The sequence below is a fragment of the Eublepharis macularius genome, chromosome 5 (genome assembly GCF_028583425.1).
Source record: "Eublepharis macularius isolate TG4126 chromosome 5, MPM_Emac_v1.0, whole genome shotgun sequence".
In the NCBI taxonomy this organism is placed as follows: Eukaryota; Metazoa; Chordata; class Lepidosauria; order Squamata; family Eublepharidae; genus Eublepharis; species Eublepharis macularius.
Genome location: NC_072794.1, coordinates 23,669,297 through 23,680,057, shown reverse-complemented (window position 1 = coordinate 23,680,057; position 10,761 = coordinate 23,669,297).

Genomic DNA, 10,761 nt, shown 5'->3' with positions numbered 1-10,761 from the left:
CTTCCTGATATACCTCTCTGACTAATCTCTTCAATGCCTTCATCTTTCCTCCCCCACTTACCTAATCAGGTTATTCAGCACATCTGATAGCCTTCCTACCTGGCACTCATCAGGTCATCAAGCAATATAGTCTATCCCAGATAGTCATATCACACCTTTCCCAATTTATTGCCCTACCTCCGGACAAGCTAGTAAGGTATTATTTTGGGGTAACATCAGTTTTCCCCCAGAGAACATTTTTCCTTATAACTGGGCTTCCCAGCCATGTGCTGTATGTATGCGTTCCGGACCCATAAACATACCCTCAGATATGCCTGAGTCCTTTCTCCTTCTCCCCGTAAAAAGCTGGTCATTTTGCTCCTTCTTCAGGACTGGTAATGATCACCCTATTCCAAATTACTCTCTCCCATTTTCCTCTTTGTTTTCTTAGCTAGCCTTGTATGTGTGCTGAGTGTATTTTGTGCTTGTCTGATTACATTTTATTTCTTTTTTAATAACCCCCCCCCTTTCCTGCTGAACATCTGCCTGATTAATTTGAGAGTTCTCTAAGGGAACAATCCTGGTATACATAGGTGGACATTCCTAGTTACCCTCTCAAGCTGCATCTCCTTTAACGTTAATTCCTCCAACAAATTACAGAGAGCTCCTGTTTGGGTAACAGATTAATGGTAGAGATTGCAGGCATCACCCTGCACCCCACTACAAATGGAGCTGATTTAACCCAGCTAGCCAGGCTTTGTGCATCTGAATGGCTGCTCTAGCCATAGAGTCAGGCATAGCCATTAAGGATCACAGTGCCCTTTGCATGACCCAGTGGATGAAAGAAATAATGCAGCTCATTTGGCCTGGCCAAACTGCAAACAGGCTGTACATCATGGAGCACCAGGCTCCAGGTGAAAACCCAGAGGCATACGTGGCTCGTAAAAAGCTCCTTGCTGCCATTACCGAGAAAGTTCCCTTCTGTTTGGGGACCTACGATGAGCATGACTCAACCCGCAAGAGGGGAGGGAGAGCAAATACAGTAGCAGTGAGTTAGGAATTGGTAGTCCAAGCTGGAACAGCAGGAGGAATGAAGGAAATAGGGCGGCATTGTGAACACCAAGAGACAGTCAGAGAGAGTCAGCCAACCATCTGCTGTCCTACTTGACTCTGCTGCCCCTTCCTTACGAATTTCCAGAGGGTGGTGGAGGAGAAACCCAATGCTGAGACAGCTTCAGACTTGGTCCTGTTTTCCTTCCCATTTCTTCTTCTGGCTTTGCTCATGCTGGTTTGTGGACAAAACAGCACATGTTCCCTTGAACTTTCTCAGGCATTCCTCTGAGAGCCTCTTTCTCTTATGCCCCATGTCTGGTGCACCAAGCTTTTTTTCGCCCTTTCCCTCCTCCCTAGATTTGCCTGCTCTGGGTTGAGAAATTCCTGGGTATCTGGGGGTGGAGCTTGAGGAAGAGAGGGCTTGGGGAGGAACCTCATTGGGCTATAATGCCATAGAGCCCACCCTCAAAAGCAGCCATTTTCTCCAGGGGAGAAATTCCAGGAGATCTCCAGCCCCTACCTGGAGGCTGGCAGCCTTACTCCTCCCCAATTTCCTTCTCCAGTGCCCCTAAGTTAATTGGCCCTAAAATAGTTCAAGTTCAAGGCCCTAAAATATTAGAGGTGGTGGCTCAAGAGACTTGACAACCCTGATCACGGTATTTTTGTACAATGTACAAAGTTCCAAAGAGCAGTTGGACAGCCATCTTGGTCCTTTCAGCTCTGCCAGACCTCTACAATACAGAAAGCAAACAGCCATGCTGTCTGTTTAATGGGACTCTTAAAAACAGCCTGGTGGGTTGAGCAAAGCTTAAGTCATGAAGGAAAAGCTGAAAGCTCATCCATAGATCATCTGTGGCAGGCCTGAACTTCTGCCAAGGGGGATAAAAATAAAATAAGGGAAAATAAGGTTGTTTTTTTTTTAAAGATGGAACATTACATTTGAAAACTGGGTGTAATTGTACTCTGTATCTGAAATGGCATCTGAAAGTGATTTAACTGAACAATGTGGTTTCTGATTGGTATTTGAATTGGTTCCAGAACATTTTTAACAGCAATCATAAAGATCCCAATTATCTGATTTCTTTTCCCCCCAACATAGCTCTGTTTCTCAAAAGGGACATTTTTCTCCCCTTTCTCTTTATCAGCTTTGCACATGAGCCCCTTGCCTACATGTGCACAATTCTATCCAAATAAAGAGGTCTACTCATAGGCACAGATTACACTTACGACATCAGGCATTTTTGTGGTCTGTATCCTGATACAGTGGATGAGGTTACCCATGAAGGGACAGGTTGGTATTCCAAGAACTGTTCAGGATTAATTTTTGGTTCAGTAAAGCAGGTCTCGGCGTTCCTAACATAATCATTTACTAAATCAGACTTATAAAACTCATCAATGCAAGACTGGAAGTTTTTTTTAATGAACGTCTATTATATAAGGTCTGGATACTATACAAAATTTGACCCACTATGTGTTCTTGTACATTTGAGAGCCAGTGTGGTACACTGGTTAGAGTGTCAGAGTAAGGTCTGGTACAGCCAGGTTTGCTTGCTTGGTGACTTTGGGCCAGTTACACACTCTCATCCTAATCTACCTCACAGGATTGTTGTGAGGATAAAATGGAGGCAAGGAGAATAATGTAAACTGCTTTGGAAAGAAGCGGGCTATAAATGAAGAAAATGTTTTCAACCAATCAGTTGCCAGATTTCTTTGTGTATCAAAGCTAGAATTTAGGGTTGGCTGTCAGAATTTTCCTGGTAAAACTGAACTGCTTCTATCCCTGCTGCAGAAGAAAATACAGGAGTACTTCCATGCAGGGGAAAAACAGGAGAGGCTTTTTTCAGTAAAGAAATGGCAGGGCTGAAAGAGCACGACCCGGGTCCAATGGTGTTATGTACTGAGCTAGCTTCAATTAAAGCAGGGCTCCTCAGGTCTGCAATCTTGTTGGGTAATAGGATTAGCAGCAGTCAATTGATCCTCCTGGATGAGGACCAATTGCTGCTTTGTAAATATGTTACGTTGTATTTAGTGCATGCAAATGAAGGAGCCTAGTTGCATGTGTATTTATTGGGGTTACTGAAAAGGGGCGTAGTATTGGGTGCATAGATCTGTATATAGTGGGCAATAAAGATGTTCTTATGAGCTGAAATCACTGTCTGGCTGAAATCACTATGGGCCAAAATCACAGAACTTAATAAATTTACCTTTTTTAAATTTACCTTTACCTTTTTAATAAATAGCACCTTTACTTTTTTACCTTTACCTTTTTTATAAATAGCATCTTAATGACCAACTAGATTTGTAAGGTATGAGCTTTTGAGTGTCAAAGCTGCCTTTGTCAGAAAGGAAGAAAGAACCTTCCTTCCCATACTGTTCTCCTTGATAAAGTTATGTTGACAGCTACATGTGCAAAATAATAATAATAATAATAAACTTGAAATAAACTCAAAAGAAATAACATGTAGCTGAATCCTTAGTGTGCCTGTGTGAACAGTATCTCGTGCATGCACATTAAGGAGCCCCGTTGTTGATTCCCAGTAATCCATTTCACACACTAAACAGGTACAAGGGTTGCTTCCTCTGACAGATTCCAGTGTGCTTGGGGAGACCAGGGGCGGTGATAGAGGAACAGGGGAGTTAGAGTTGCCAACCTTCAGCTGAGGCCTGGAAATTTCCTGGAATTACAACTATCTCCAGACAACAGAGATTGGTTCTCTGTAGAAAATGGTGGCTGCGGAGGGCAGACTCTATGGATTTATACTGCACAAAAGTCCTTCTCTTCCCCAACCTGCCTCCCCCGCCCCCGGTTCCACCACCACCCCAGTCCCCCCCCCCCAAATCTCAAGGAAATTCCCAGTCTGGAGTTCGCAACCCTAAGGAGTATCTATGGTGTCGTCTTCTCTTTGCCTGAAACTAGAGCCTAAACACAGGTTTAGGAAAATTATTTGCCGGCTGCAGGCACAGATTTATGAGCTCTGCTCCCACTGGGCTTCATTAACCTCTGCTACTGTTTGTCCTAAACCTTCTCCTTGGCCCTGCCAGGGTTGCCAACCCTGGCTTGAGACATTTCTGACAATTTGGGGATGGAGACTGGGGAGGGAAGGGTTTGAGGAGGGAAGAGAGCTCAGTGGGGTATAATGCCGTTGAGTCTATCCTCTAAAGCAGCCATTTTCTCCAAGGAAACTAATCTCTGTAGTCTGGAGATTAATTCTGGGAGGTATCCAGGCTCCACCTGCAAACTGGCAACCCTGCACCAGGGAACAAGGGTTTGACTACTCAATTGGAAACATGTAAACCTCCCGCTGAGAGAAACATGTGCTGTCTTGAAGCACCAGTGGTGGTGTGTGTATGGGGGAGGGGGGCACTATGAATTCCTATCATTTCACTTCTGTGGCTGAAAGAATTCTTGGGGAAGTGAGCATTTCCAGCTGGGGAAATGGCATGGGGGAAAGAACACTTCCCCAATGCCCAGGCCTTGAGAGATGGCCAAGCTACAAGTGACAAAAGGCACAGGTTGGACACTTGTCAGCTTCCCTCAAGTTTTGATGGGAAATGTAGGCATCCTAGTCTCGCAGCTTCGCTCTCTGACTGCTGTCCAATGGACTTTTCAACTGTCACTTGTCCAACATTCCGCCAAGCTGTCTACATTTCCCATCAAAACTTGAGGGAAGCTGACAAGTGTCCAACCTGTGCCTTTTGTCACTTGTGGTTCCGCCGTTAGTCTCCCTTCACCAGTCAGTGTTGTGAAAGGAGCTCCAGACATATAATTTGGCCCTTAAACCTTGGATCTCTTGTCTTCGTGACCTGCAGCTCCAGACCATGACATGCTCAAAGTATTTGTGGAATTGCCTTCCTTATTGGTTTTTAATTGCAAATATGGTTATGTGATAGGATATCAGGGGCTTTATTTATTTATTTATTTAGATATTTTTGCCCTGATTCTTCCATGGGGTCCCAAGTGTCTTACGACATTCTCCCCTCCTCCATTTTGTTCTCACGGCATCCCTGTGAGGTAAGCTAGGCTGAGAGAGAGAATGACTGGGCCAAGGTCACCCAGTGGCTTTCATGGCAGAGTAGCAATTCAAGCCTGGGTTTCCCAGATCCTAATCTGCTGTGCCCACCAGCTTGGGACACAGGACTGGATTAGAAGGCCTGGGGCAACTTTTGAACCAGAGTAATTATTCTTATAACTAGCCCTCTCATGAGCAAAGTTCACTCACTGTGGTAATCGTTTCAACCGTTGTTTTTTTTTAAAAAAAACTTGTGAGTTCAGAAAGGAGGTGTCAAAAGAAATGCAGACCTCAGCATGCCCTTTGAAGCTTTGTTTGGACCTTTACACATAATTTATGAGGTGTCACAATGTGCTGACCACAATGGGAAGGGCATGGCCCATTTTTACTCTTCAGTTGTGGTTTCATTCTTTCTTCAGGCCCCTCTGTCTCCTCAGTCAGCAAAGCTTCATGGCTTCCAGAGATTATTTGTCTAGCAACTGCCAGCCAGGCTTGCCGTTTCACAGAGACCTGTGCGATTCTTGCCTTTTCTTTCTCGAGTTTTCATCCCCCTGATTAGAGGGGGAACTCCCTTCTCTTGGTCTTTGGCCATGAAAACTCATGCTTGACAAACCGCTCTGTATGAGCGATTGGGGTTTCAAAAGGAGGTCGGTGGATTAAGGGTTCCTTAATCAACAGGGAACATTAGAAACTCAGAAAACCACCATCATCACCCACAACGACCTATCTCCACTCAGATCCTGAGACTTTTTTGCTGGGAATTTGTGAAGAAAAAAAAAATAAAATAAAATTGAGCCCGCCTCAGTCGTCTCCTCCAAATCCTCTGTGTGCCTCTGTCTCTGTAAAAGGCGTTCTTGGGACCAGCATCGTGTTTCCCTTGGCTGGCATGTCCAGCCTCCTGGCTCTCCTTGACATGCAAAGCTGTAGACATTCTGCTGAGTATCTCGTGGGCCTCCTTGCCAGGAAAACCCAATGTCTCTGTGGAGAAATCTCAGCGGAGGCACTTCATATCAGTCATTGGACTGAGAAGAAGGAAGTTTTTTCCCTGCCTTTTTGGAGACCGAGCCGGAGTTCTTTTTGACAAAAGTTCTACCCATACCAATAGGCTGCAGGAACCACCCAGAGCACTATGCTGAGTGTGTCATAATATTTAGACAGAGATGCAGCCAGCTACAGAGTAAGGGATCCAAAACTCACTGGCATCAACAGGATACCATATTTTAATGCAGACGTATTGCTAGAGATCAGAAGTAGGCCATAGGATGATGCACTCCCTTTTTATACAGCAAATTCTCCGCTAGGGTTAAGGATCCCCTTCCCCAGTGGGGTAGAGGATCCCCTGCTCCCACATCCCCCCCCACTGCTTACCAGGCCAACAGGGGGGGAAGGCAGGAAGCGGGCCTGCATTTTTCAGTGGGGGGGGGCAGGATTTGAATCCCAAATGGGCAGGCCCGTTTGGGGCCCAAATCAGCCCTCAGCAAAATGTGCACGCGCTTCCCACCTCGCACAATGGTTCTGTGGACACATAGTCCCATCACGCTGGTGTGAAACTGTGTGCGCGCTTCATGCATATGAGGTGTATCTCGGGTCCTCCCCCCTCCGATGGGAGGGTAAGGGGACCTGGCAACCCTAGCTACAGTTTCCAACTCAAAGTTGAGGGAATTCCTGGAGATTTAGGGGTGGATCCTCAGAAGGGAAGGGTTTGGGGACGGAAGGGGGCTCAGTGAAATATAATGCCACAGAGTCCACTCCACTCCCAAGTTGCCATTTTTTTTTCAGGGGAACTGAACCAGCTATAATTCTGGGAGGTCTCCAGGGCCAACCTGGAGGTTGGCAACTATATTCCTTTCTTTGACCCACAGTTTGCCTTAACCCTGATTGAACTATTCTTAAGGCTCACCAGGATTACCTTTGAAAATCATGTTGTGAAATCATGTTTCAAAGTACATTTGCAAAACCATGGTGTGGGGCAATCCAGACCTCTGTGCTCTCTACCGCTTGTACTGTTAGCCTGAACAAGGAGCTGCTCATACCTTGTGATAACAATCTGCTGCTCTGTGGGGCTGTTGGTGCCTTTTACTGGAAGAAAGTACTATGTTGGACTAGAATCTAGGATATCCAGGTTCGAATTCCCGCTATGCCGTAGAAGCTTGCTGGGTGACCTTGGGCCAGTCACACACACTCACCTGTATTGTAAGGAAAATGGAGGAGAGGAAAACAATATAAGCCACTTTAGGCCCCCACCGAGGAGAAAGGTAGTATATAAGTTATGTAAGAAAATCCCAAAATACAGTGGCGGAGATATCCTTCAATCTAACAGCTCTAAGGTAAAGATGGATGTATTTTCTTGGAAAAGATGGGAATTTTTTTCTTAAGCTGTAGGTTTTGCCAGTTTTAAAATAGTTGTATTTAACACAGATCTACTAGTAAATTCCAGATATCCCCACCAGAAACTCCTTGGCCATTTAGGATGCATTTTTCCTAGTAATGCAAACCCACCTCTATGCCTCCTGTGATTTTTATGGAGCAGAAAAATCACCTTCTCCCTAATACTTCTCCCCGCATTCTCTGTAAAAGTATGCAATGCCAGATTGCTGAAGCACAAAACTGCACACCTCACCATGTTATTGCAGGTTGAGGTAATGAGGTCCATTATCTCTTCCTGCAATAACATGGTGAGGCTTGTATCACCAATACATGGCTGGAAGAAAATGATGTGGTGTGTCTGTCCCAGCTAACTCCACCCAATTATGCTGTCCTTGACCAACATAAAACAGGCAGCAGGGGAGGTGGAGTTACTATTATACTCCATGACTCTTTCAACCAGTAGAATTCCAATACAAACTATAGCTTGAATTGGCTGTGTGTTCCTTATATTGAGAATTAAAGATCGGGTGTTCTGCATGCCTACCAGACGCTGAGTTCCCCAGTAAGTACCCATTCTGAGTTAGCAGAAGTGTTCTTGCACACGGTGCTAGAGACACGTAGGGTGCAGGGATCCCATTCCCCCAGTGGGGGTGTGAAATCCCCTGTTCCCAGCCTCAGCTCCCCCACCTCTCACCTAGCAGGCAGGCAGAAGTGCAGGGTTGTGCCAGGGGCTGATTGCTAGATTGGGGGCCAATTTTTACCCAGTTGGCCCCTGGTGCCATGGTCTGAGCATTGCTTAGCAAAGTCAAGGGTGAATATGACACTAAGATCCCACAAACAGAGGGGGCATCCCAATTATTTAAGGTATCTCGACATCTTTTGACTCCTGAATCTGAACTCTTACTGGCTCAAGAACAGACAATGAGTTGTTACACCTTTGCAAAGTCTTTTGCTGTTAAAATAGCGCAAACACACTCTGATCTGGATGCCAGCTGTAATACAGAAGAGGCAGAAGAAATGCTTAACACGCCGTCTGGTCCTCATCTGAGCCATTTTGACCTAGTTACGGTGATGGATATTGACAAGATCCTGGCATCTGTGAAGGCTACTACTTGTGCATTGGATCCTCGCCCTCCTGGCTGCTAAAATCTTGTAAAGACCACATAAATTAGCCCTTAGTATCTATCATAAATCTATCAATAACTCAGGGCACCTTTCCTTGGCCATTCAAAGAGGTGGTCAGCTACCCAGTACCTAAAGAACCATCTCCAGACAAAAATGATGAGGACATTTTTACTACTCAAGTAATAGGGCTATGCTGTAAGAAATAGCTCAGAGACATGCCTTGGTAAGGGACAGGGGCTGTAGACTATTCTACTGGGTGTTGTCTGCTGATATAGATATGCTCCAAATGGGTAGTTTCCACATTGTTAAAGATGTCACGTTTAATTATTTATGCTTTCTTTCATAATTTCATCTCTGTGTCTGGATTTATGCTTGATTTCAAATTTCTGCAACCTGGACCCTATTATATTTGTTCACTGAATGTCCTACCTGTTGTTTATAGTGACTTGCACTGTGTAATCTGCCTTGGTGAGAGAGGCAGTCTATAATGATGATAATGTTGATGGTGATGATGACGACGACGATGACAAGAACATCAGCAATAATAATATTTGATTTATACACTGTCCTTCAGAACAACTTAACACTCTCTCAGAGCGGTTTACAAAGTATGTTATTATTATCCCCACAACAATCACCCTGTGAGGTGAGTGGAGCTGAGAGAGTCTGAGAGAGCTGTGACTGACCCACAGTCACCCAGCTGGCTTCAAGCAGAGGAGGGGAATAAAACCCAGCCCTCCAGATTACAGTCCTGCCTCTCTTAACCGTTACATCAAACTGGTGTAAAATAAACAAAAGAAATAAAATAATAAAATAACAAACAAAAGTGGGGACCTGCAAGAATCATGCGGGGGGATTCAATCCTCACCATCCCACTCTTCCTACCCACCCCCAGCTTCACCATGGCAATGGCAGCTCCCCCCCAGCCCTCAGACCCCCCACAGTGGCAGTTCCCCTCCATCTACACCCTCCAGCTTCACCATGGTGGCTGTTCCTCCCAGCCCACCCCCCTCAAGTGTACCACAATAGCAGCAATGGCTCCTTGTCCCAGGGGATAGTGGGCCAGCCGCCATACTTGTCTTTGGTAGTGAGCAGGGCTTTTTTTCAGCTGGAACACAGTGGCACAGCATTCCAGCACCTCTTGAAAGTAATCACATGTCTGGTGGCCCCACCCGTTTCCTCTCCAATCAGCCCAAGTTTTGCTGCTATCAAAGTCAGCAGGTTTTTTTCACTGACAGGAGGGGGCTTCCCCTTCCATCAGCTGAAAAAAGCTGTTTTAAAATGCTGGCAGCTTTTTCAGCTGAGGGGAGAGGGAGGAGGGACCTCCCCTCCTCCCCTCAGCTGGAAAAAGTGGGAGCATTTGAAAGCAGAAACATTTTTCTTGCCATGCAAGAAAACTGTAGCTGCTTTCAAAGCCTGCAGCTTTTTTCAGCTGACGGGAGGGGGATTCCCCTCCCGTCAGCTGAAAAGCAGTTGGCTTTTGAAAGCAACAGTTTTGTTGCCTTTTGCAAATGGCAAGGTGTGCTCCGTAAAGATTCTCGAATCATTAAGGAGCATACCGAAGCGTTTAAATCCCCAAATCCCGAAGCGGCTTGCTGCTTGAGAATTCCACCACCTGTTTTCCCAGGGAAAAAAGCCCTGGCAGTGAAGCAGGAAGCCATGGTGGGCCTAGTGGCAAACCTCTCCCAGCTGGCTGTCCGTTCTGTCACTCCACCACTTGTTGGAGGAGGTATGCTGTCTGCACAAGCTTAGTATTAGTGTAACCCCAATCCGCAGATGGGGCCACACTTGGTTATTAGAATATCTGATAATGAATAGAGATCTGTCAGAATTTTGTAAAAAAAGGATGCACCTTCTAACAGGTGGGCCATTGAACTGTGTCCAGACTTACAGGCTCAGGTCAATAGGTCACCTGCCAGATCATTATGACATCTGGAAAATCAGCACTGTGTAGTGGTTAGAGAACAGGGCTAGGATCAGGGAGAATTAGCTTCGAGTCCCCCACTCAGTGGGAAGCTCAGTGGGTGACCTTAGGCCAGTCACTGTCTCTCCGTCTAACTTACCTCACAGGGTTGTTGTTGCAGGATAAAAAGGGAAGAGGGAGACCGATATTGTCATTGGCAAGAGAAATAGAGTATAAATACATAAATAAATAACTGTTGAGCTCTAGTCTGATCTAGTGAGATCTTCGGTCTGATTGTGAAAGGCAGTTTTTACAATCTCCTTA